This window comes from Choloepus didactylus, chromosome 3 (genome assembly GCF_015220235.1).
Source record: "Choloepus didactylus isolate mChoDid1 chromosome 3, mChoDid1.pri, whole genome shotgun sequence".
Lineage (NCBI taxonomy): Eukaryota > Metazoa > Chordata > Mammalia > Pilosa > Megalonychidae > Choloepus > Choloepus didactylus.
The window spans coordinates 52,900,016-52,927,365 of NC_051309.1; the positions used below are offsets into that span (position 1 = coordinate 52,900,016).

General features: G+C 36.5%; 1 protein-coding gene across 8 annotated transcripts in view; it reads right to left on the minus strand.

The window, feature by feature from the left end:
• Positions 1 to 27,350, minus strand: part of FRYL (FRY like transcription coactivator) — a 289,611-nt gene that overhangs the window by 217,640 nt on the left and 44,621 nt on the right. For 7 of the 8 annotated variants that reach the window (XM_037829770.1, XM_037829766.1, XM_037829765.1 and 4 more), the window contains exon 3: positions 4,399 to 4,530. The exons of the other annotated variant lie outside the window; for it this stretch is intronic. The gene's annotated coding sequence lies outside the window, so the exon portion shown is untranslated. The remainder of the gene's footprint in view (positions 1 to 4,398; positions 4,531 to 27,350) is intronic. 8 annotated transcript variants of the gene reach the window in all.

Below are 27,350 nucleotides of genomic sequence, written 5' to 3' on the forward strand. Positions count from 1 at the left end.
TTATTCTACTTTAGTTTAATGCTGTCTTTCCTTTTGTTGCTTTCTAGCTGTCAAGTTTTGTTTTTTTTGTTTGTTTTGTTTTGTTTTCTCTCTCTCTCTTTTCTTTTTCTTTTGTCTCTCTGCCTTCTCTGACTCTTCCTCCTTCTTTGTGGAAGAAACGGAAATGTCCTTATATAGATAGTGGTGATGGTGTTCAATACATAAATAGGTGACTATACAGGGAACCAACAATTGTTTACTTAGGATGGAATGTATGGTGTGTGAACAAAACCATCTGAAAAGAAATGGTTTGATGAAGAAACCTTGAGGGCACTATATTGAATGAAATAAGACAGACACATAAAGGCAAATATTGCAGGGTCTCACTGATATGAACTAATTATAATATGTAAACTCATAGACAAGAAATATAAGGTACCAGGATATAGAATGAAGCTAAAGAATGGGTAGCAGTTGCTTGTTATGAGCAGAATGTTCAACTAGGTTGAACTTAAAACATTTGGAAATGGACAGGGGTGATGGTGGCATGTTGTGAGAATAACTAACCATGCTGAAAGGTGTGTGAAGGTGGTGGAAAGGATAAGCTCAGAGTCACGTATGTCACCAGAAGAACAGTTGGAGGTTAAAAGATGGGAATGTATAAAACAGTGAATCTTGTGGTGGACAATGTCCGTGGTTAACTACACAAATATTAGAACTCTCTCTCATGAACTAGAACAAATGTATGACACTATAACTAGAAGTTAATAATAGAGAGGCATATAGGAAAAAAATACATACCTATTGCAAACTATATACTACAGTTAGTAGTATTTTAACATTCTTTCATCAACAGTAACAAATGTACTACACCAAAACTATGAATCTAATGGAAAGGGGCATGGTTAGGGGTATGGGAGGATCTGAGTTTCCCTTTTTTGTCTTTATTTCTCTTCTGGAGTAATGAAAATGTTCTAAAAATTGAAAAAAAATTAATTGTGTTGATGGATGCACAGCTGTATGACGGTACCATGGGCAACTGATTGTACACTTTGGCTCTTTGGATAGTTGTATGTTATGTGAACAATCTCAATTAAAAAATATATATATATATATTTATATATAAAAACTCTTAGACTTCATCAAAATGAAAAATTTTTGCACATCAAAGGAAATTATCAAGAACGTGAAAAGACAACCTACAGAAAATATTTGGAAACCATAGTCTCTGTTAAGGGTTTAATATCCAAAATATATAAAGAACTACTACAAATCAACAACAAAAAGCCAACACAATTTAAAAATGTGCAAAGAACTTGAATAGACATTTCTTCAAAGAAGATACACAAATGGCCAAGTAGCACATGAAAACATGTTCAATATCATCAGTCATTTTGGAAATGCAAATCAAAACCACAATGAGATACCACTTCACACCCACTAGGATGGCTATTTAAAAAATGGGGAGGAAAAAGTGTTGGCAAGGATGTAGAGAAATAGGAATCTTAGTACACTGTTGGTGGGAATGTAAAATGGTGCAGCACTGTGAAAAACAGTTTGGTAATTCCTCAAAATGTTTAACACAGAACTACTACATGACCCAGCAATCCAACTTCTAGGCATATACTCAAGAAAATTGAAAACAAGGACTCAAATAGATATTTGTACACTAATGTTCACTGCAGCATTGTTCACAATAGCTAAAAGAGAAAGCAACTCAAATAGCCATAAATGGATGAATGCATAAACAAAATTTGGTATATACAACCAGTGAAATGTTATTCAGCTATAAAAAGGAATGAAGTTCTGATACATGCTACAACATAGATGAATCTTGAAGCCATCATTTTGAGTGAAATGTCAGACACAAAGGGACAGATATCATATGATTCCATGTATGTGAAATAACTTCAATATGCAAATTCATAAAGACAAAGTAGAATACAGGTTACCAGGGGGAGGCTGAGGAGGAATGAGGAGTTAATGCATAATGGGCATAGGGTTTCTGTTTCAGATAATGGGAAAAATCTGGAATGGATGGTGGTAAGGGTAGCACAACACTGTGAATGTAATTAATCCCACTGAATTGCATTCTTGGAAGCGGTTGTGATGGGAAATTTTATGTGCTTCCACAATTGTGGGGAAAAAAAAAAAGACAATATAATATGTGATCCTGGACTGGATCTAATAATGGAGGAGAAAATGTCCATCTCAGAGGGGCCTGAATGGGGTGGGGGGATGGGGGGCTGGGGCAGAGACAGCAGCAGGGGGCAGAGACAGCAGCAGAGGGCATAGGCAGATGGGAGAGACACAGAGGCAGGGAAGGCAAAGGACAGTGCAGAGGGGCAGAGCTGGGAGGCTGGGAAACCAAGGCAGGGGCAAAAGGGAAGCAAATATGGCCCCTCCAAGCATCCCCACCGATAGCAGAGACAGAAGTCACAATCATCAACAGCAACTGGTTGCCACGGAGACCAGGTGACCCTCCTGGCAGAGGGAGGCTGAGTGAGTTTAAATAAGAACAGAGAATGCTGCCACTAATGGGGAAAAATACATCTTCCTAACAGGGTGAACCTTGTGGAAAGTAGAATAAGTAAACTAACTGAGAACGGGAAAATAAAGTTGAAATTTGATTCACTGAGTGAAACACAAGCACAATCTCATTCTTCGGACACTTAACACGAAGAAAATGATTTATATAACATTTGAAAAGATGAAGCATAAACTAACCTCACACCTGGAGGAACTAGAAAAAGAAGAACAACCTACACCCAAAGCAATCAGAAGGAAAGAAATAATAAAAATTAGAGCACATACAGAGAATATGAAAACAACAGAACTGCAAAACCAAAAGTTGATTATTTTAAAAGGCTAATAAAATTGACAAACCTTTAGATAGACTGACAAAGGAAAAAAGAGGATGCAAATGACTAAAATCAGAAATGAAAGCAGGGACATTAGTACATGAAAGTGGTTACAATGGGAAATATTATGTTGTATATAAGCTACCACAATAAAAATTAAAAGATGAAGCAAAAAAAGTCCTATATAGCTATCAGGGACAACTGTTGTAAAGAAATAACAAGTTCCTTGTTCTGAATCACTAGTTTTTAATCTTTATTCTTCTGCAACATTACATAGAAAGTCAATTATTCTCTATTTCATTTATTTAAAAGATAGTAATTAAAGGTCCTCCACATGTAAAGCACTACATAGCATTAAGAGGGAGAGATCAGAGAAAAATTTAGAGGATTTATTAATGCAAATCCTATCTCAGGGACTCCTACAGTTAAAAGGAGAGGGAAAAAAGGAAGTCAAGTAAAAGACTTAAATTACTTGTCCTTATCAGGTCTATACCTAAAAGAAAAAGAAATGTTGGTTTTTAAAATCCTTCAAAGATGTAGATTTTCTCTTACCCTTGAACATGAAAGGATTAAAATTCATCATTCTATTCCCCACAACCAGAAAAAAACAACAACAGGTTAGAACCATAAACTGTACGCCTTACTATGTCTAAAAATTATCACTGTGCCCTATGCCTTCCAGTTGTTTTATGTTTGGTTTTTGTTGGGTTTTTTTTTCCTCTTTACATCTTTTGTTTATGGTTTTTGTCAGGTCCCTTTGGAGGTCTCTTTTATCTAGGGAGCCCAGAAACGTGGTGGTATCTAACACATGCTGATTATAGAGTAGAAGTCACCTTCCTGTTTGTTCATAATATACAAAACAACCATCTGTGGCACTAATAAGCTCATGGTTAAAAACTGCACCATGCAAAGAAAATATGTTCAACTCAGGGAAGGAAGGGTTTAAGGTATATGGAGCAAGGATGTTTAAGTGCCAGAGGGGAGAATACAAGATTTTTCTCAGATTTCCTCCATTTAACAAATACTCACTGAGCAGCTTCTATTATGGTATGTACAAGATGCAAAGGCAATGAAGACTTGTCTCTCTCCCCATAAATCTTACTGTTTTAACAGGGGAAATAAATGCACACAGCTTCAAGACTCCCTATAGGGTTGGCCAAGGCCTTGTGGAGTCTGTATTGCAATTTAACTTCCTTTGCCCAATCTGCCTCCTCCCTCTCTTTATAGGTGCCTACCCCTAATACACAGCCTAGAAGCTAAACCCTTTCAGCATCAGCTTTAGGAAAACCCATCCTGACACATACAGCAAGGGGGAAAAGCATGGCATTCAAGGGACAAAACTCTATCAATCACTAGCTGAATCTATGAGGAGAAAATGCCCCTTTTTAGCATGTTGACATTTCTGAGCTCTTCAGTTGATTTTTACAACTCTGAACTCCTGGTATTCAAGTTACAGGATCAGGAAAGTACAAAAGAAGCTAGTTGTTAAAATATTAGCATGAAAAATCCTTTTAAGCCTCATAGTCACTGGTCTTTAGAACATTTACTGTTATCTTACTGTATCGCTCAAGACAGGAGTTTCTTGGTGGTAACTTGGATCATTTAATCTTGATTGTGCCACTCTTGAGCAGTTTTGAAAATTAAGCATTTAGATGTTAATCATCCAAGATGCAAATAAATGGCTTCAGCTCTGAAGAAAAACAAAATATAATATTTACATATTAGATATGCTTATAATGAGTATATTTATATACTACTCATTCCATCCTTACTTCTGAGTACCTTATATAGCAGTGGCACCTACTGTTACAGTTATTCTCTTTCAATAATGCCACCTTTCATTTTTTCTAACTTTTTATTATGGAAAGTTACAAACATATACAAAATCACTGAGAATAGTATAATGAATCCCCATTATCCCACCTTCAACAACTAAGGCAAATCATGTTTCATCTATCCTCAACCCCTATTCTCACCACTCAGGATTATTCTGAAGCAAATCCCAGACATCATATCATTTCATCCACAGATATTCAGCATGTATCTAAGACAAGGATTCCCTTTTAAATAAAATATAAGCCAATACCATTGAAATAACTACAATAAATTAATAATTTCTTTTAACATCAACTATCAATCAGTGCTCACATTTCACCAAATGTTTCATAAGTGCTTTTTTTAAGTTTATTCAAATCCAAATCTGAACAAAATCCATATATGAATGTGTTTCTGTGTCTCTTAAGCCTCTTCTAATCTATAGGTTCCCCCTCCCTTTCTTCTCCTTGCAGTAGTAATACTTTTACTGTCTACTATTTGAATTAATATATGAATTCCATAATTATTCAAGATTACATTTAATACATTTTAATTTATTCACTAAAACATACATTTGCAAAATAGTTCATATATCCACTAGAATTATTCTACACACAACATTTGGAAAGCTTATTTTTCAAAGTCCGCTTATAATAACTGTGAGAGGGTCATGGACTGTGAATCACTGAACCAGATCTGTAATAATTCGATGGTTACTCAGAATGAAACCAAAGACTATATATAAGGACTCATTCTAATTGTGCATGCTCCATGTTTTATTACCATTCAAGCTCTTGGCATTTTTCAACATTTAAGCAAATTTAAATTTTAATCTGGCATTGAAATACAAAAAGTAATTTCATTTTAAATCTTACTGTTTTGTTCTGTTTAATAAATTTAATCCCCAACCCAACAGAGAGGACTAACTGGGCTCCAAAATGTTTGTGTATTTAAACTTCTTAATTTAAAATTCCTTTAGCCAAGTTAGAAAAATGTAACAGTATTCCACTCACAGGCATAATAAATTAAATCATGACTAAAGTCATACTGAATCTGCTATGCATCCCAGAAAAGACAGTGCTCTTTTAATCCATTCTTGTGGGGGCAGACATATTGTAGTTGAGATCTTTGGTTAGGCTATTTCAATTGAGATGTGACCTAGCCCTTTCAAGGTGGGTCTTAATCCTTTACCGTAGTCTTTTGTGAAGAGGATAAAAGACAGTGAAAGCCCAGAGAGCTTAGAGGGAAATGGCCAGAGACATTTGGGGACAGCCAATGAAACCAAAACCAGGAGAGAAGGACCAGCAGACGTCACCATGTGCCTTCCTGTGTGACAGAGGAACCCTGGATACCGGCAGCCTTTCCTCAGAGGAGGTATCTTCCTCTTGATGCCTTAATTTGAACATTTTCATGGCCTAAGAACTGTAAATTTGTAACCTAATAAAACCCCACTGAAAAAGCCAACTCATTTCTGGTATATTGCATTTTGGCAGCTTTAGCAAACTGAAACACATATCTTCACAACAAAAAAACTGGTAAATAAGAATAAAATACTAATTCACATGTGCTTGTTTGCATAATATAATTAAGATTTCCTGGAATTTTTGACTGCCTTATCAAATATTTCTGAATCTATTAACAACATGCCATAATTCTTCCATAATTCTTGACACTTTATCTTAATTTCATGGTATCATTTCTTCCTCCAAACAAAGCTTATGTAACAAATACTGTATCACTACTTGAAGACAGTGGGTAGTACAGTCATACATTATTAGTTTATATTTAATGAGATTTAAACTATTTTTTTTTCCCTTATTTTCTAAGACAAATCACAAAAACCATTGTACTAGTTTGCTAATGCTTCCGGAATGCAAAACACCAGAAATGGATTGGCTTTTATAAAAGGGGGTTTATCTGGTTACACAGTTACAGTCTTAAGGCCATAAAGTTTCCAAGGTAATGCATCAACAATTGGGTACCTTCAGTGAAGGATGGCCAATGGTGTCCGGAAAACCTCTGTTAGCTGGGAAGGCACATGGCTGGGAAGGCGTCTGCTCCAAAGTTCTGGTTTCAAAATGGCTTTCTCCTAAGCCATTCCTCTCTAGGCTGCAGTTCCTCAAAAATGTCGCTCTTGGTTGCTCTTGGGGTGTTTGTCCTCTCTTAGCTTCTCTGGAGCAAGAGTCTGCTTTCAATGGCCATCTTCAAACTGTCTCTCAGCTGCAGCTACTCTCTCAGCTTCTGTGCATTATTCAAAGTGTCCCTCTTGGCTGTAGCTCCTCTTCAAAATGTCACTCTCAGCTGCACTGAGTTCCTTTTGTTAGTCAGCTCATCTATATGACTCCAGTGATTTAATTTAGACCCACCCTGAATGGGTGGGGTAACACCTCCATGGAAATTATCCAATCACAGTTATCACCCACAGTTGGTTGGGGCGCATCTCCACGGAAACACTCAAAGAATTACAATCTAATCAACACTGATATGTCTGCCCACACAAGATTACATCAAAGATAATGGCATTTTGGGGGACATAATATATTCAAACCAGCACAGCCATTACTACCGGATTACAAAGCAGTTTTAGGAATATTGCAACAATTCCATCTATGATTGATCTGTAACACCATGTCTAGGTCTTTCGACTTGCTTCACTTTTGAATAACCTTCTATTTCAGTCCTAGCAAGTGCTAAGGCTGTGTTTTTTATGCATTTAATCTTCTTATAGCCATACTGTAATAGCACTATGTCATTTTTTTTTTTTTTTAAATCATCATTTTATTGAGATATATTCACATACCACGCAGTCATACAAAACAAATTGTACTTTCGATTGTTTACAGTACCATTACATAGTTGTACATTCATCACCTAAATCAATCCCTGACACCTTCATTAGCACACACACAAAAATAACAAGAATAATAATTAGAGTGAAAAAGAGCAATTGAAGTAAAAAAGAACACTGGGTACCTTTGTCTGTTTGTTTCCTTCCCCTACTTTTCTACACATCCATCCATAAACTAGACAAAGTGGTGTTTGGTCCTTATGGCTTTCCCAATCCCATTGTCACCCCTCATAAGCTACATTTTTATACAACTGTCTTCGAGATTCATGGGTTCTGGGTTGTAGTTTGATAGTTTCAGGTATCCACCACCAGCTACCCCAATTCTTTAGAACCTAAAAAGGGTTGTCTAAAGTGTGCATAAGAGTGCCCACCAGAGTGACCTCTCAGCTCCTTTTGGAATCTCTCTGCCACTGAAGCTTATTTCATTTCCTTTCACATCCCCCTTTTGGTCAAGAAGATGTTCTCCGTCCCACGGTGCCAGGTCTACATTCCTCCCTGGGAGTCATATTCCACGTTGCCAGGGAGATTCACTTCCCTGGGTGTCTGATCCCACGTAGGGGGGAGGGCAGTGATTTCACCTTTCAAGTTGGCTTAGCCAGAGAGAGAGGGCCACATCTGAGCAACAAAGAGGCATTCAGGAGGAGACTCTTAGGCACAAATACAGGGAGGCCTAGCCTCTCCTTTGCAGCAACCGTCTTCCCAAGGGTAAAACTTATGGTAGAGGGCTCAACCCATCAAACCACCAGTCCCCTATGTCTGTGGTCATGTTAGCAACCATGGAGGTGGGGTAGGCGAATACCCCTGCATTCTCCACAGGCTCCTCAAGGGGGCACTACATCTTTTTTTTTTTTTTTTTTTAACTTTCCCTTCTTTTTTCAAATCACCTGTATGAAAAAAAAAGTTAAAAAGAAAACAAACATACAATAAAAGAGCATTTCAAAGAGACCATAGCAAGGGAGTAAGAAAAAGACAACTAACCTAAGATAACTGCTTAACTTCCAACATGTTCCTACTTTACCCCAAGAAAGTTACATATTATAGCAACATTTCAGTGAACTTGTTCCTACTACAACCATCAGAAATTAACAGACCATAGTCATTTCTGGGCATCCCCAGAACGTTAAATAGCTTATCTGTTCTTCCTGGATTATTGTTCCCCCTTCCTTAATTGCTCTCTACTGCTAGTTCCCCTACATTCTACATTATAAACCATTTGTTTTACATTTTTCAAAGTTCACATTAGTGGTAGCATATAATATTTCTCTTTTTGTGCCTGGCTTATTTCGCTCAGCATTATGTCTTCAAGGTTCATCCATGTTGTCATATGTTTCACCAGATCGTTCCTTCTTACTGCCGCGTAGTATTCCATCGTGTGTATATACCACATTTTATTTATCCACTCATCTGTTGAAGGACATTTGGGTTGTTTCCATCTCTTGGCAATTGTGAATAATGCTGCTATGAACATTGGCGTGCAGATATCTGTTCGTGTCACTGCTTTCCGATCTTCCGGGTATATACCGAGGAGTGCAATCGCTGGATCGAATGGTAGCTCTATATCTAGTTTTCTAAGGAACTGCCAGACTGACTTCCAGAGTGGCTGAACCATTATACAGTCCCACCAACAATGAATAAGAGTTCCAATTTCTCCACATCCCCTCCAGCATTTGTAGTTTCCTGTTTGTTTAATGGCAGCCATTCTAACCGGTGTTAGATGGTATCTCATTGTGGTCTTAATTTGCATCTCTCTAATAGCTAGTGAAGCTGAACATTTTTTCATGTGTTTCTTGGTCATTTGTATTTCCTCTTCAGAGAACTGTCTTTTCATATCTTTTGCCCATTTTATAATTGGGCTGTCTGTACTATTGTCATTGAGTTGTAGGATTTCTTTGTATATGCAAGATATCAGTCTTTTGTCAGATACATGGTTTCCAAAAATTTTTTCCCATTGAGTTGGCTGCCTCTTTACCTTTTTGAGAAATTCCTTTGAGGTGCAAAAACTTCTAAGCTTGAGGAGTTCCCATTTATCTATTTTCTCTTTTGTTGCTTGTGCTTTGGGTGTAAAGTCTAGGAAGTGGCCTCCTAATACAAGGTCTTGAAGATGTTTTCCTACATTATCTTCTAGGAGATTTATGGTACTTTCTTTTATATTGAGATCTTTGGTCCATTTTGAGTTAATTTTTGTGTAGGGGGTGAGGTAGGGGTCCTCTTTCATTCTTTTGGATATGGATATCCAACTCTCCCAGCCCCATTTGTTGAAAAGACCATTATGGCTCAGTTCGGTGACTTTGGGGGCCTTATCAAAGATCAGTCGGCCATAGATCTGAGGGTCTATCTCTGAATTCTCAATTCGATTCCATTGATCTATATGTCTATCTTTGTGCCAGTACCATGCTGTCTTGGCAACTGTGGCTTTATAATAAGCTTCAAAGTCAGGGAGTGTAAGTCCTCCCACTTCGTTTTTCTTTTTTAGAGTGTCTTTAGCAATTCGAGGCATCTTCCCTTTCCAAATAAATTTGATAACTAGCTTTTCCAAGTCTGCAAAGTAGGTTGTTGGAATTTTGATTGGGATTGCATTGAATCTGTAGATGAGTTTGGGTAGAATTGACATCTTAATGACATTTAGCCTTCCTATCCATGAACATGGAATATTTTTCCATCTTTTAAGGTCCCCTTCTATTTCTTTTAGTAGAGTTATGTAGTTTTCTTTGTATAGGTCTTTTACATCTTTGGTTAAGTTGATTCCTAGGTACTTGATTTTTTAGTTGCTATTGAAAATGGTATCTTTTTCTTGAGTGTCTCTTCAGTTTGTTCATTTCTAGCATATAGAAACATTACTGACTTATGTGCATTAATCTTGTATCCCGCTACTTTGCTAAATTTGTTTATTAGCTCTAGTAGGTGTATCGTTGATTTCTCAGGGTTTTCTAGATATAAGATCATATCATCTGCAAACAATGACAGTTTTACTTCTTCTTTTCCAATTTGGATGCCTTTTATTTCTTTGTCTTGCCGGATTGCCCTGGCTAGCACTTCCAGCACAATGTTGAATAACAGTGGTGACAGCGGGCATCCTTGTCTTGTTCCTGATCTTAGAGGGAAGGCTTTCAGTCTCTCACCATTGAGTACTATGCTGGCTGTGGGTTTTTCATATATGCTCTTTATCATGTTGAGGAAGTTTCCTTCAATTCCTACCTTTTGAAGTGTTTTTATCAAAAAGGGATGTTGGATTTTGTCAAATGCTTTTTCAGCATCTATTGAGATGATCAATTGATTTTTCCCTTTCGAGTTTTTAATGTGTTGTAATACATTGATTGTTTTTCTTATGTTGAACCATCCTTGCATGCCTGGAATGAACCCCACTTGGTCATGGTGTATGATTTTTTTGATGTGTCTTTGGATTCGATTTGCAAGTATTTTGTTGAGGATTTTTGCATCTATATTCATTAGGGAGATTGGCCGGTAGTTTTCCTTTTTTGTAGCATCTTTGCCTGGTTTTGGTATTAGATTGATGTTAGCTTCATAAAATGAGTTAGGTAGTGTTCCATTTTTTTCAATGTTTTGAAAGAGTTTGAGTAAGATTGGTGTCAGTTCTTTCTGGAAAGTTTGGTAGAATTCCCCTGTGAAGCCATCTGGCCCTGGGCATTTATTTGTGGGAAGATTTTTGATGACTGATTGGATCTCTTTGCTTGTGATGGGTTGGTTGAGGTCTTCTATTTCTTCTCTGGTCAGTCTAGGTTGTTCATATGTTTCCAGGAAATTGTCCATTTCTTCTACATTATCCAGTTTGTTGCCATACAGTTGTTCATAATATCCTCTTATAATTTTTTTAATTTCTTCAGGATCTGCAGTTATGTCACCTTTTTCATTCATTATTTTGTTTATATGGGTCTTCTCTCTTTTGATTTTGTCAGTCTAGCTAGGGGCTTGTCAATCTTGTTGATCTTCTCAAAGAACCAACTTTTGGTGATATTTATCCTTTCTATTGTTTTTTTGTTCTCTATGTCATTTATTTCTGCTTTAATCCTTGTTATTTCTTTTCTTGTACTTGGTTTAGGATTGGTTTGCTGTTCATTTTCTAGCTTCTTCAGTTGATCCATTAGTTCTTTGATTTTGGCTCTTTCTTCCTTTTTAATATATGCATTTAGTGCTATAAATTTCCCCCTTAGCACTGCTTTTGCTGCATCCCATAGGTTTTGGTATGTTGTGTTCTCATTTTCATTCGTCTCTATATATTTAGCAATTTCTCTTGCTATTTCTTCTTTAACCCACTGATTGTTTAGGAGTGTGTTGTTTAACCTCCAGGTATTTGTGAATTTTCTAAGTCTCTGATGGTTATTGACTTCTAATTGTATTCCATTGTGGTCAGAGAATGTGCTTTGAATAATTTCAATCTTTTTAAATTTATTGAGGCTTGTTTTATGTCCCAGCATATGATCTATTCTGGAGAAAGTTCCGTGAGCACTAGAAAAGTATGTGTATCCTGGTGATTTGGGATGTAATGTCCTGTAGATGTCTGTTAAATCTAATTCATTTATCAGATTGTTTAGGTTTTCAATTTCCTTATTGGTCTTCTGTCTGGTTGATCTATCTATAGGAGAGAGTGATGTGTTGAAGTCTCCCACAATTATTGTGGAAACATCAATTGCTTCCTTTAGTTTTGCCAATGTTTCTCTCATGTATTTTGTGGCACCTTGATTGGGTGCATAGACATTTACGATTGTTATTTCTTCTTGCTGAATTGCCCCTTTTATTAGTATGTAGTGGCCTTCTTTGTCTCTCAAAACATCCCTGCATTTGAAGTCTATTTTATCTGAGATTAATATTGCTACACCTGCTTTCTTTTGGCTGTAGCTTGCATGAAATATTTTTTTCCATCCTTTCACTTTCAATTTCTTTGTGTCCCTGTGTCTAAGATGAGTCTCTTGTATGCAACATATTGATGGTTCATTTTTTTTGATCCATTCTGCGAATCTATATCTTTTAATTGGGGAGTTTAATCCATTTACATTCAACGTTAAAACCGTGAAGGCATTTCTTGAATCGGCCATCTTATCCTTTGGATTATGTTTGCCATATTTTTCCCTCTCTCTATTAATATCCTTTATTGTACCCATACCGAATCTCTTTAGTACTGAACCTTTCTCCAAGTCTCTCTGTCCTGTCTTTGTTTCTCTGTCTGTAGGGCTCCCTTTAGTATCTCCAGTAGGGCAGGTCTCTTGTTAGCAAATTCTCTCAGCATTTCTTTGTCTGTGAAAAATTTAAGCTCTCCCTCAAATTTGAAGGAGAGCTTTGCTGGATAAAGTATTCTTGGCTGGAAATTCCTCTCTCTCAGAATTTTAAATATATCGTGCCATTGCCTTCTCGCCTCCATGGTGGCTGCTGAGTAGTCACTACTTAGTCTTATGCTGTTTCCTTTGTATGTGGTGAATTGCTTTTCTCTTGCTGCTTTCAGAACTTGCTCCTTCTCTTCTATGTTTGACAGTGTGATCAGTATATGTCTCGGAGTGGGTTTTTTTGGATTTATTCTATTTGGAGTTCGCTGAGCATTTATGATTTGTGTATTTATGTTGTTTAGAAGATTTGGGAAGTTTTCCCCAACAATTTCTTTGAATACTCTTCCTAGACCTTTACCCTTTTCTTCCCCTTCTGGGACACCAATGAGTCTTATATTCGGACGCTTCATATTATCTATCATATCCCTGAGGTCCATTTCGAGTTTTTCAATTTTTTTCCCCATTCTTTCTTTTATGCTTTCATTTTCCATTCTGTCATCTTCCAGGTCACTGATTCGTTGTTCAACTTCCTCTAGTCTTGTACTATGAGTGTCCAGAATCTTTTTAATTTGGTCAACAGTTTCTTTAATTTCCATAAGATCATCCATTTTTTTATTTAGTCTTGCAATGTCTTCTTTATGCTCTTCTAGGGTCTTCTTGATTTCCTTCATATCCCGTACTAGGGTCTCATTGTTCATCTTTAGTTCTTTGAGTAGCTGCTCTAGGTGTGTCTCTTCTGGTCTTTTGATTTGGGTGCTTGGGCTTGGGTTATCCATATCGTCTGGTTTTTTCATATGCTTTATAATTTTCTGTTGTTTTTGGCCTCGTGGCATTTGCTGTCCTTGATAGGGTTCTTTTAGGGTTTGTAGACCAGTTGAAGTCCTTATCTCTAATTTATCAGATCTACAGCTTCGTGGAGTACACTTTCTCTAACTAACCAGCAGGTGGCGTCCACGAGCCACCTGTTCTCCACAAGCCAGATCTCCCCTGCTTAGCCTTTTTGGTGAGTGGGGGAGTGAGTCTTGTGGGGCCCAATTGGTGTCCCAAGCTTGCGTGTGTAGTTGGTGTTGCCTGCCCTGTATGTGGGGCGTGTTTCTGGGCAGTCGGGGAGGGGGGGTGGCCCTAACAATCAAATCTCCCTGATGATCCTAGAGTTTTAAAGCTACTGCAATAGTCTAATCCTTCAGTTCAGTCCTGCCACAGTTTGTCTCTGCCACTGACCCACAAGTCTTTGGTATTGGCGTATGGCTCCTGAGACTTGCGAGTGGGCCCCTCTTCCAGGCTGTGCACCCCGGGTCCTCTGTTGAGGGATGACTGTGCTATGTCACAGGTGAGTGCCGTCCCCCCAGGGCAGTTCTGGGCTGCTGGGCTGTGTTGGGAGGCTCCCAGTCTGCTCAAATGATGGCTGAATGGGGCTCTGTTAATTCACACTGCTCCCCCTTCCCAGCTCTGGGACATTCAGCTGAGGTTGCAGGGAAGGCTAATGTCCACGCCCAGTTTTGTGGTGTGTGCCTGTTATTTGAAGCACTTCCGTCACACTGGGTTGTCTGGGGCAGCTCTGGGCTATGGTGCTGGCGATGGGCAGGAGTGTTTCCTGTCCACCAGGATGGTGGCTGTGAGCGGACACCCCCCTTTTCTTGGGAAGTTGTGTTGTTTAGTGAATTTTCTCAGCCACTGGATTATTGCCTTTTGTCTCAGAGCTCTCTTATTTCTGCTCTTGACTTGACGTGCCCAAATTTCAATTCTTTGAAGCTTTCTGTATTGAGCTTCTTAGAGTAATTGTTTTAGAAAAAGCAAAAAGGATTTAAAAAAAAAAAAAAAAAAAAAAAAAACGGCCCTCCTCAGAGATCTAATGGGTTATTGAAATGCTAATAGACAAAGCAACCAGGGCCATTAAGGAAAGGTGCCCTGGGCAGAGAGATCAGCCTTGCTTCGGGATTTGCATATGCGCCTCAAGGCCTGATCTCCGCCCTTCCCCTTTCTGTGTTCACCAGAACTCCAAAAATCCTCTGCTTTTACTTTGGAGCTTCTCGTGTTGTTTTCCTTCTATGCCCGTCTCCTCTCTGCTGGGCTGGCTGCTCTCAGAGTCTCTGGTGTCTGGCCTCAGTCTATCTATGGTTGGAGTTTGAATCAGTAGAATGAGTTTCCGATGAGAGCAGCCACTGCAATTCTCCCTTCTCCTTCCTGGAGCTGACAGCCCCTCCTCCCCCGGGACTGAGCCTGGCAGGGAGGGGCGCGGGTCCCCTGGCCGCAAAAACTTACAGATTTCGCTGATCTCAGCAGTTCCACGTTTTCATGAGTGTTGTATGAAGTATGCCCAAAGACAGATTGCTCTGTGGTGTCCAGTCCACGCAGTTCCTGGCTTTTTACCTACTTTCCTGGGGGAGTAACTAAAACATACAGCTCACCAGTCTGCCATCTTGCCCCGCCTCCTCACTATGTCATTTTAAGACTTCCCAATATGTGTCCAGAATTTTCAATCTCTTTAATAGATAGACAACCTTCCTATTTTCAACTTTTCACTTTTGATTACCCTGGAAAAATATTTGGTTGATACTTCTCTGCCTTTCTTTATAAGATATAATCATTTTTAGTGGCATTATTTTTTTTTAATGTCAATCACTTTTTCACCTTGTCTCCATTTATATTATTTAACATGGGATTCATTTATATTATCATTTTACTTGATTGACTTAGAGAACATCTTATTGGTAAGAATAGCAATTTTTACTACTATTACTATATAATTATTTTGAGATAGTCAAGGTCAGAGAGATTAGGTAAATAACTGCCCACAGTCATAGTGGAAGCACATGATCAATGCTGTATCTTATTTAAAAGAAAAAAGTCAAACAGAAGTGATCTAGAACAGCTAGTATTTGATAGCACTGAAGGGAAGATAAATAGCACAAGCTTGGAACGGATAAGGCTTTTTACCCCCTGCATGAGTAGTAATGATCTAAAAGCGTCAGTGTGCAACAGACAAGAACAGTGACTGAGCGCTGCCTGTGGAAGGGTCCCAGGGCAAATGGCATCTTCTTGGGAGAGCCCTGCTTCACTTAACTCCAGAAAGTGGAAGAGAAAGTTCGGTGAAGAAATTAATCATGAAATAAGTGTTCAGATAACATATGTACCACATTTTCTACTTGAATACAATTATTAGAGTAATAAATTACAGAAATACCACAAAATTAATGCATCTTTACTTTAGTAAGACATTTGACATGTGTCTCTGATATACAATGCTTCAGAAATAATAATCTGAAGCAAATAGAACAAAATTTAAGATTTATTAAATCTCAGTGATGTTCATTATATTATTCTCAATGTCTGTATGCTTGAAATACCTCATAACTTGAAAAAGAGAACAGATAATTTATGGTGCCTACCACAGGGTAGCTTTGTGCGCAACATAAAGAAACAACTCAGTTACTGCTAAATTAATAACAATGCTGCTTCATAAAGGAATAGTCACCGAATTTTTATACAAAGATGGTTAGGACTGCTATGGAAAGGGTTACCCCACTGGATGGAAAATAATAGTTTAAATTACAATAAAAACCCCAAATCAAGACTCATATTTCACTTCAAAACATATAATTGAATACTAGAATGTCTAGTGACCTAGAAATTCATCAAATTTCAACTAAAGAAGGACAGCACATGGCAAGATATATAATGTATCCAGGTCAATTCCTGCCCTGTTATTAAAATTATTTGGGGAATCTTGCAGTGCCTCTCAAAATGATGCAAAGGGCCAAAATTTGCAAAAGTTCTGATAGCTCTTTAGAAGAAGGATGCAATTGGTTTCTATTAAATTTAGAAAAATCATATCGCCTGTTTGTGATACCAAAATAATTAAGAAAAACAAATAAAATTCAGTCCAAAAAACCTCTCACAAATAATTTAGTGCATGCAGCAAATAATCATTCAAATATTTTTTACATATGACTGGGAAAAATCATTATGATAAAGAATTTATGGTCATCCCTTTAATTACCAAAGAAAATTCATGATTCATAAGATTAACAGAGGTTCTTCACACTTCAATTTTTAAATTACTCACATTTTCTCTTATCATTTAAGAAATGCTAAAATTTTAAAAAAAATTTTAGAATGAACTCGCATTTTAATCTTCTCTATGTCATTCTTTTTTTATTCTTCTCCCAAATTCCCATTTTAAAAAGCACAGAAACCTATTGCACTGACGAATATAATCACCTTGTATTTCCTGCCAAAAATGCGGTATAATGGTACTGAGCTAGAATAATTGGGCTTCATCTGCAAAAATCTAAATGCTTGCTGATAAAGCAATGTTCCCTACAGGTGAATGTGTCAACATTTTGTTGATTTTACATTTTTAGCCAGAATAGCAGTTATTGTCATACTCCTTGATCTAATCAAAGTAATCAGTGAGTACGTCATTCACAACTTTAAGGGGAAGGTATCTACAAAGGTTTCATTCATTTAATCAAATGAAAATTGCATCACAATATAACCTTTTTTAATATACTAGTAATGCACATGTATTTTTTAGAATAATTTTCCTATTACTTTCCATGTCTGCCCAGAAAAAAACTGGAATTTGACCACAAAACTATCATGCAAATGATCTACCTACACTTCTAGACTTAAATCCCAGTAGAAAATTTGAGGACAAACATAGAAGCAGCACAGTAAGACATCAACTTCACTAAATTTAAAATGTACTCCCATTTTAATAATGGGATAATAATATCTATCATTATTTAATACATTAATGATTAATTTAATTTTTACTACTGCCCCATTATTTAATAATGGGATAATAATATCTATTATTATAACCATGTCACACATAAATGCACAGTAATCATCCATTCAACAAATATTTTTTAGTAGAAAGAACTACAGGCCAGGCCCTAGAGAAAGAGTGATTAAAACAAACAAAAATTCCTGGCCTCATGGAGTTTACATTCTAGTTAGAGTTTAAGCGTTTTGGAGTCTTTCCTTTGAGAATCTGGGAAAAGCTCTGAAGACCTCTCCTTTCAAAATGCACATATACCTACTTTTGCAGAGTTATGAACCACCCTAATCCAAGCAATAAATTGTGGGTTACAAACCCCTAATATAAATCTCCCTTGTACCAATTTTCTATCTTCTGCCATTTATAGTAAACAGTTTAATACTTTTGGTCTTCATAGCAAAAAGAAGTGGTGCCTCTTTTATGTCATTAAAATACCTATCGCCACCATATGACGATCTGGAAAAGGCAAAACCACATAAATGGTAAAAAGATCAGTGGTTGCCAGTTCATGTGGAGGGAGGAAGGGATAAACAGGTGGGAAGTCAGGGTATTTTTAGGGGCAGTGACACTATTCTATATGGTACTGTAATGGTGGACACATGACTCAACGCATTTCTCAGAACCCACAGAACTGTACGATACAAAGAGTGAACCCTAATGTAAACTATGGATTTTGGTTAATAATAATGCATCACTATTTGTTCATCAATTGTAATAAATGTATAGCACTAATGAAAGATGTTAATAATAGGGAAAACTGGGAGATGGGGGAGTAGGACAAATATGAGAATTCACTCTACTTCACACAACTTTTCTGTGAATCTAAAACTGCTCTAGGACATACGTCTATTAAAAAATAAAGCAAAACACTTAACGGTATATTTGAAAGTGGTTAAAATGGAAATGTTAAATTGTACACATATTACCAGAATTTTAAAAACAGGAGTGGGCTTTAAAAAAAAAAAAAAACCTACCTCCTTCAAACTTCAATAGCATGTTTTCTATTTACTCCATTTGTATCACTTCTGAATTTCTAGACTTTTTTTATCAATCTTAACCTTTCCAAAATAACTGAACCTAACCTCTTCAGTAGCTTCATAAGCAAAGTTTCCCATCTGATTTCATTTTTTATTCTCTGAACCCCCTCAAGATAAAATCCATCCCCATCACTTTAAAAATAATGTCTTTGTAAAAGCTGCCTACAGAGAAAAAATATAAATAGAGGTAAAAGTGCTGGAGAAAACATGGAGAGAGGGATGTACCTCCTAACTGTTGATGAGGAGGCAGAATGTGTAGCCTTTCTGGAGGTCACTGTGGTGGCTCCACAAGAAGCTAAGTATGTGGGGCCATAAGATCCTACAACCTCATTATGGGGTATGTATTTGGAAGATCCAAGAGCAGAGACATGAATGGACATTTGCACACTGGTGTTTATGGAGGCAGTATTCATGATTTGCAATCGGTGGAGGTGGCCTAAGAGTACACTGACTAAGGAACAGAATTGTGAACTGTGGTATATGCATACAATGGAATACTGAGTAACGAGGAGTGAAGCTGTGAGACATGCAACAAGGTGAATGGATGCTGAAGACAGCATGTTGAGTGAAGTATGCCAGAAACCAAGGCAAACACTATAATGCCTCACCAATATAGACTAACTACAATGTGTAAACTCAGAATTAAATCTTAGAGCTCAGCCTAACAGGGAAATGATTATTGTAATGGTCCCTAGATTGCACGCTCTTACAGCAGTTGAATCTATTCCTGAATTGTAATGGCTATCTCCAAACTCTGAGATGGTGATCCCTTAATGTATATCCTGATTGGTCTCTGGAACATTGGGTATCTGTGTTACAACTGAAACTCAGAGCTAGAGATCAGCAAATATGAATATCAGTATTAATGCATTCAGCAACTGTTGAAAAAGAAAGCTGAAATACAGCCCAGACTTCAGTTAGAGATATGAATAAGGCAGATCTGGTTAAGACTAGAGCAAATCGAGCCAAAGGGTAAAGGTTGAAACTGACTGTGTTCAAACTTCAACTTCCATGTGAGACTAAGGGAAGAGATGTTTATTTGGTGTAGGATCTATATTTTCTAAACAATATAACTTCTACAGTCAGTTTGTTCAAACACTACAATTATATGGAACTTTGAATAGGAAGTGAGCTATGGTAGGTCTGTATAGATTAGAATGAAATAGCAACACATCCTAAAGTAATTTGGGTGGAGAATAAAAATATATATATGGGGCCCCCCTGAAGAGCTGGGGGAGAATGCAGAGGTGTTGGACTTCCTCACCTGGATTGTTGCTGATGTTCTCACAAACATTAGGGACTGACAGCATTGGGGGCTGAGCCCTCTGTCTTGAGGCTTGCCCATATGAAGCTGGTTGTTGCAAAGAGAGGCTAAACGTGCTTATAATTGTGCCTAAGAGTCTCCCCCAGAGTGCCTCTTTGTTGCTCAGATGTGGCCCTCTCTCTCTAGAAGAGCCACCTTGGGGGGTGATCTTGCTGCCCAACCCCCTACATGGGACCTGACTCCCAGGGTGTAAATCTCCCTGGCAACACAGTATATGACTCCCAGGGATGAATCTGGACCCGGCATTGTGGGATTGAGAACATCTTCTTGACCAAAAGGGGGATGCAAAATGAAACAAAATAAAGCTTCAGTGGATGAGAGATGTCAAACGGAGTCGAGAGGTCACTCTGGTGGACATTCTTATGCACTATATAGGTAACACTTTTTACGTTTTAATATTTTGGAAGAGCTAGAAGTAAATACCTGAAAGTATCAAACTCCAACCCAGTAGCCTTGACTCTTGAAGACGACTGTATAACAATGTAGCTTACAAGGGGTGACAGTGTGATTGTGAAAACCTTGTGGATCACACTCCCTTTATCCAGTGTATGGATGGATGAGTAGAAAAATGGGGACAAAACCTAAATGAAAAACAGGGTGGGATGGGGGGGTGATTTGGGTGTTCTTTTTTTATTTTTATTTTTTATTTTGATTGTGATTCTTTCTGGTGTAAGGAAAATGTTCAAAAATAGATTGGGGTGATGAATGCACAACTATAAGATGATACTGTGAACAGCTGATTGCACACCATGGATGACTGTATGGTACGTGAATATATCACAATAAAAATAAAAAGCTGCCTACAGACAATCTGAGAACAGATACATATGCTCAAGAGAAACAAACATTAAAACTTGAACCACTTAGAAGAAACCCACCAATTAAGCAAAAATTTTTCTGTCCTTGCTCCTCACAAAAAGGGATCATATGGCCCCTTAAAAAAAAACTTTCTATTATTTTCAAATACAACATCTAGGACACTTTCTAGGGTTATTACAGTTTGTAATCAATGTGTTATACATTTTATATTTGTAGTTACAAACCTATAGAGTGGAAAGTGCTCTACGTAACTTATGATCCTAATGCCCTATACGATAAAACATCAAAAAAAATGCATATATATTTGATAGGTGTATTTTGTATATTTTTATATTTGATAGGTATATTTTGTATATTTTTATAAAACAATGTGCAATAAAAAGATTTCCAGGCTAATCCAAATTTTAAGTGAATCCCAAAATAAATAAATAGCTGCCAATGTCACAAAGCAGGTAAATGGCCACAATTTAAGCTCCAAAACTGTCTTTCCTCTTTTTCTCAGTGCCTCATGGCTTCAGCAAGCTTCGAGAAAACTGACTTCCATAAGAGAAACTATGAAAGCACAAATTCCCACTGAAGTTGACATGATTTATTTCTCCCCAAATTTCCAGCCCAGAAACAATTTCTCGAAACATAAGGAGGAATGATGTTTTGTTAACTGCAATCTCACAATTTGTATCAAAAGACTTTAAAATGTTTATGCTTTTTGACCCATATTCCCACTCTTAAAAGTTTTGTTAGGAAGATAATCAGAAATGCACAGGCAGATTTAAATACAAAGATGCTCACTGCACCGTTATTCTTATGCACATAATGTAACAGGGGAGACAGACAATGAAAATAACAGATCAACTGAAAGAAATCATAGTATATTCATAAATGAAATACTATCCATTAATTTAAAAGCATTTTCTTGACTATTATGCTTTAATAGTCACCATTTTCTTTTAAGTAAAAAGTAGAAAAACGTTTGTCCAGTGTATGGATGGATGAGTAGAAAAACGGGGGCAAAAAAAAAAAAAAAAGGGTACCCAGTGTTCTTTTTTACTTTAATTATTCTTTTTCACTTTAATTTTTATTCTTATTATTTTTGTGTGGGTGGTAATGAAAATGTTCAAAAATTAATTTTGATTTGGTTAACAGCACCAGTGGTGGTTTGATGGGCTGAGCCCTATACCATGGGACTTGCCCTTGGGAAGACTGTTGCTTCAAAGGAGAGGCTAGGGCTGCCTATGATTGTGCCTAAGAGCCTCCTCCTGAATGCCTCTTTCTTGCTCAGATGTGGCCCTCTCTCTCTAGCTGAGCCAATTTGGCAGGTGAAATCACTGCCCTCCCCCCTACATGGGATCTGATACCCAGGGGAGTAAATCCCCGACTATGTGGACTGTGCTCCCGGGGAGGAATCTAGACCCAGCTTCCTGGGATGCAGAACATCTTCTTGACCAAAAGGGTGGTGTGAAAGGAAATGAAATAAGCTTCAGTGGCAGAGAGATTCCAAAAGGAGCCAAGAGGTCACTCTGGTGGGCACTCTTACACACAGTATAGACAACCTTCTTTAGTTTCTAATAACTTGGAATAGCTAGCAGTAAATACCTGAAACTATCAAACTACAACATAGAACCCTTGAATCTTGAAGATGGTTGTATAAAAACGTAGCTTATGAGGGGTGACAATGGGACTGGGAAAGCCATATGGGCCACCTTCCCCTTTGTCCAGTGTATAGATGGATGAGTAGAAAAATGGGGGCAAAAAAAAAAAAATAGGCACCCGGTGTTCTTTTTTACTTTAATTGTTCTTTTTCACTTTAATTTTCATTCTTATGATTTTTGTGTGCGCGGTAATGAAAATGTTCAAAAATTAACTTTGTTGATGAATGCACAATTATATAATGGTACTGTGAACAACTGAATGTACGCTTTGTATGACTGCATGGTATGTGAATTCATCTCAATAAAATTGGAAAAAATGTAAAAAAAAAAATTAATTTTGATGATGAACACACAACTATATAATGGTACTGTGAGCAACTGAATGTATGCTTTGTATGACTGCATGGTACGTGAATATATCTCAATAAAATTGAATTTTTAAAAAAGCAGAGAAATGAAAAAGTACTTATAGTATCTTCCCAATTTTTTGGAAATAAAACTACATTTAGAAGCAAAGAATATACCTAGAAGGATATATCCAAATTGTCAAGGTACTTAATCTCTCTATGCCTCTGTTTCCATATCTATAAAATAAGGATAATAATATCACTTAAGGTTATTGTGAGAAGTAATTGTAATGGATGAAAAGTGCTTAAATAGTTCTTGACAGTATTATTTATTAACTTATACCATATAAATTAATAAACAACAAAATTTGTGACATCTTCCCCCCAAAAGTAATAACGATATAAAAATTCTAACAGCTAGAAATAACCACAATTAATCCATGTTATATCTGGGTTAATTTCTTTCTGGCCTCTGTACATATGAAACATTTTCTACAATTAGTATCAGACCTTGTACAATTTCTAGAGGCTATGAAATGCTGCAATATTTTATAGATACTATCATTTCCAATCATTCCACTATAACTAAGCATTTGGTTGAATTCTTTGCTGCTTAAATAATATCCTTGATTGGCAATCTTTGTACACATCTTTAATTTTTCCCTTAAGAAATATTCTAAAAACAGAAATACTGTCTCAAATGGAATAAAATACACTGACTTTATTCCAGTACTCACATGTGCAGAATGTGGACACATACTGAATATTCAAAAATGCCAATTTCTCTCTTTTCTCCATCGGTACTTAAGAAGCCGTTAATTAGCTTTTCATTGTAACCTTTCTATTGTGTTTTGGTACAACTGCTTATCAGGTATTTCTTTTTTTCCATTTAATCTGCTTTTTCTTTATATTACTCATACACAATTTGAGTGTTCATAACTTCAGTATATTCCCCCCCAAAAGTCTCCTAAAATTCTACTTTATACATTAAAAAACCAGGAGACCTTGCCTTTTAGAAATACATACTGTTCTTTCTGCTTATAAAGATTTTTTGAAATTACCTTTAAAATAAATTTTAAAATAAATAAATTTCTAATTTATTTAAAATAAATCTTAGAAAAAGATAGTTATTAAAATAACTTCTTTAAAATAATTATACTTTAGCATCTACCAAAGATCTTACTGAACAATAATTCAATGATTATATGAAAAATAACAAGACCAAAAAATATTTAAGTCAAATACAAAAGTGAGGAAAACAACTATAGTATTAAATCTCTCAATTACACTTGCCAGTAATTCCCCCAGATAAAAACATACTACAATGCATTTTTCCAAACCATGGCTTCAGCATACCATGCTGATTCTCCAAAACAGTATTTATATTGCGCATTACAAGAATACAATTATGCCTCTGTATGTGCCCACATGGATATCTGAAAAGTAGTTTTACTATGTACTAGTATTAAATAATCCAAATTCTCTTGATACTTAAATCACATCTTGGTACCACGGTAGGCGCATCATAAACAATACTTAAAGATTAACAAATTCCACCAAAGTATTTTATTTGTACCCAGAAGCATGCAAGCAAAGACCAGCATAACGAAAAAACTACCTTGTGGCACATTTTTTATTAAGATGAATTTCTGGAAAATAACACCCAATTTCTGTACAGAAATCACTTTACCTTGGAGTCAGGCCATGATAGCAAGAGAGCTAGAGAATAACAAAAAGAATACGTAGCATAGCTGGGGATGAATGAGACAATGACTGCTGATTTAAAAAGAGGGTGAAGGAGACACATTAGAGACATATTTTCCAAACTCCTCATTGCAGTAAAAAATATATTTTCTACAACTAAATGCACATATTTATATATTAAATATTATTTGAAACAATCTGCAGTACACTTTTATAGTCTCTACTCTATTTAGAAAAAAAAGTTGTATATTTTAGTCACTACCAACTGACATTATTTCTTGACTTCATAGTTTGTAAAACCCCGAAGAAACTGGCCTGCATCTCCTCGTGCTTACTGAACAAAAGGGATGGAAGAGAGTAACTGGCAAGCTACACATATCATGTCATCTGCCTTGCTTCAGCAACTCTTTCCCCTCTACAGAAAATTGCATTATTGCATAGTTGGGAGGATGGGGAAGGGTAGAGGACACTGAACTAGGTAGAAATTAGGCAACTGCTACTTATACACACACAAACAAACACACACACAAACATACACACCCCTAAGAGAATATATCTCTAAAGTTTCTTCCTGTTCTAAAATTTCAAAATTCTGTGGTTTTAAGAGTTGGCTCTGATCCCCTGAAGGGTAAGAAATCCCGTGTGATATGTCCCACAGTGTCTAGCAAAGTGCCTTGCATATAAATAATGAAGCTCTAAATAAAGATTGATTAAATGCAATTGATAAACTAAGCATAAATGTAAAAGTTTCAAATAATCATTTAAATTTGTTTTCCATACACTGTTAAGTATAAAAATCAATGCTTTTATATGTATTTTAAAAACTCATAGCGCAAAAATATTATATATAGTGTATATATGTATTTATATGTATATATGTACATATGTATTTATCACGTATATGTATGTGTATTTATCACAAACATACACATATGTACGTGTAAGTGTATATATCACAAAACAAAAACCATTCTTGTTATTTTGTCAAAAAAAAAAGGTGTAAAAACAATCCTTTGCAAAATTATTCTGTAACTCAGAATCAAATGAAATTATTAAGTTTTAGTTTCAATGGTACTGTTTTTTTCCTGCCTGAAACTATGATACTATTATTATTATTATTAACGATATAGGTAATGAGAAAAACATAGGCCAAGTACAAAAGGAAAGTAACAGTAACAAAACTGGATAATATAAAAATTTCAGAACTCAATCAAGATTTACGGTACTCTAAAGCCTATCAATTCTTGGCTCAAATAGTCTCTGTTTCTGTCTTAGAAGAAACAGCTTTGTCCAAAAAATTTTCCAATGAACATCAAAGTTTTTTCCTATATACCTGTCAATAAACTACAATGATTTAATTGAAGTGGAGGGTTTAAAAGGTGTCAATTTTGAAAGATATAAAAGAAAGAATTTGTATTAGCAGAGGTGAAAGAAATAGTAATGGGAATGATGGGGGTGGGAAGGATGGGGCAGAGTCTCTAGAGGTTTCTCATTAAAGAACTGTTAAAGTTGAACAATAATGCTGGACTAGTTAATTCCGAGGAGTGTTTGCAGGCCACAGGGAGACATGCACTTAACATTTACTGAGAGCCAACCCTGAGCTCTTTGATTCTGCACTAGAGTGGCATGTAGACAAACACAGGCGCTACCATCAAGGAGCTTTCAGACCAGCTGGAGGGAGATGTGCACAACAGCATGTTTCAGGGGCTTTGAGAGAAGTTATCCAAACATGTTCAGACTACAATCAATCAGATACAAAGGACTTGGTCATCAATTTAAGTGGAGGAGGGTGCAGGAAAGACTTCACCAAGGATATGGTACTCACAGCTTTCATTACCAGGAAACAAACTCAAAGGGAAAAAGGAGCAACAATCTGTACGAATGGCTTTCTTGCCTCTCTTTGAGGACCTGGATGGCTGTTGATAAAACAGCTGTTCAAGTAACATTTGAAGGCAATAATCATGACTCTCTCACTGTAAGCCTCCAAGCTATAATATAAGAAAATCTAACAGGCTCCAGAATTGGGTGCTATCACATACTCTTAGTTATATAAGAGTTCCCAGGCTTTATCCCAAAAGTAGTTATCTTGGATTGCCTCCTTCCCAAGTTTTTGAAAGAAAGTATTGTGTCAGGAAGATTTACCCTGACTGATGCTTGATCTCATTTTAGAAATTTATAAAAGATAATAAGCAATTTATTCAGATCAAATTCCACTGTATGGAAAATAACACATTTCAGAGTTAGTAACTAAAGAACATTCCAAATCAGTTTGGTCACTATGGATGATCATAAGAACATGCCACAAAACTTAATCCTTCACCCTCCAGTACATGCAATAATTCTAAATGGATTTGCACTCCAAAGTCAATAACCCCCAACACCACCCCACCCTGCACATAGGCTTTATTCTTCTCAGTGGCTCAGTTTCAGACAATAAATTGCAAATGTAGGCAGGTAGAATTCAGAATCGGTTCACTGCACTCTAAGATATGGTGGCCTAGAAATTCAAATTAATTAAGTACCCAATAATAATAACAGCATCACTATTTTTTTTTATTCAGTTTTATTGAAATATATTCACAAACCATACAGTCATCCATGGTATACAATCAACTGTTCACAGTATGATCATATAGTTATGCGTTCATCACCACAATCTATTTCTGAACATTTTCCTTACATCAGAAAGAATCAGAATAAGAATAAAAAATAAAAGTGAAAAGAGAATACCCAAACCATCCCCCCATCCCACCCTATTTGTCATTTAGTTTTTACTCCCATTTTTCTACTGATTTTTTTTTCAATTTTTTAACTTTGTTTATCAAAAAATTAAAAACAAACAGGCAAACAACAACCAAAAAAACCCCACAACATTTCAAACAAAGCAATGGATTAAGGAAAACAA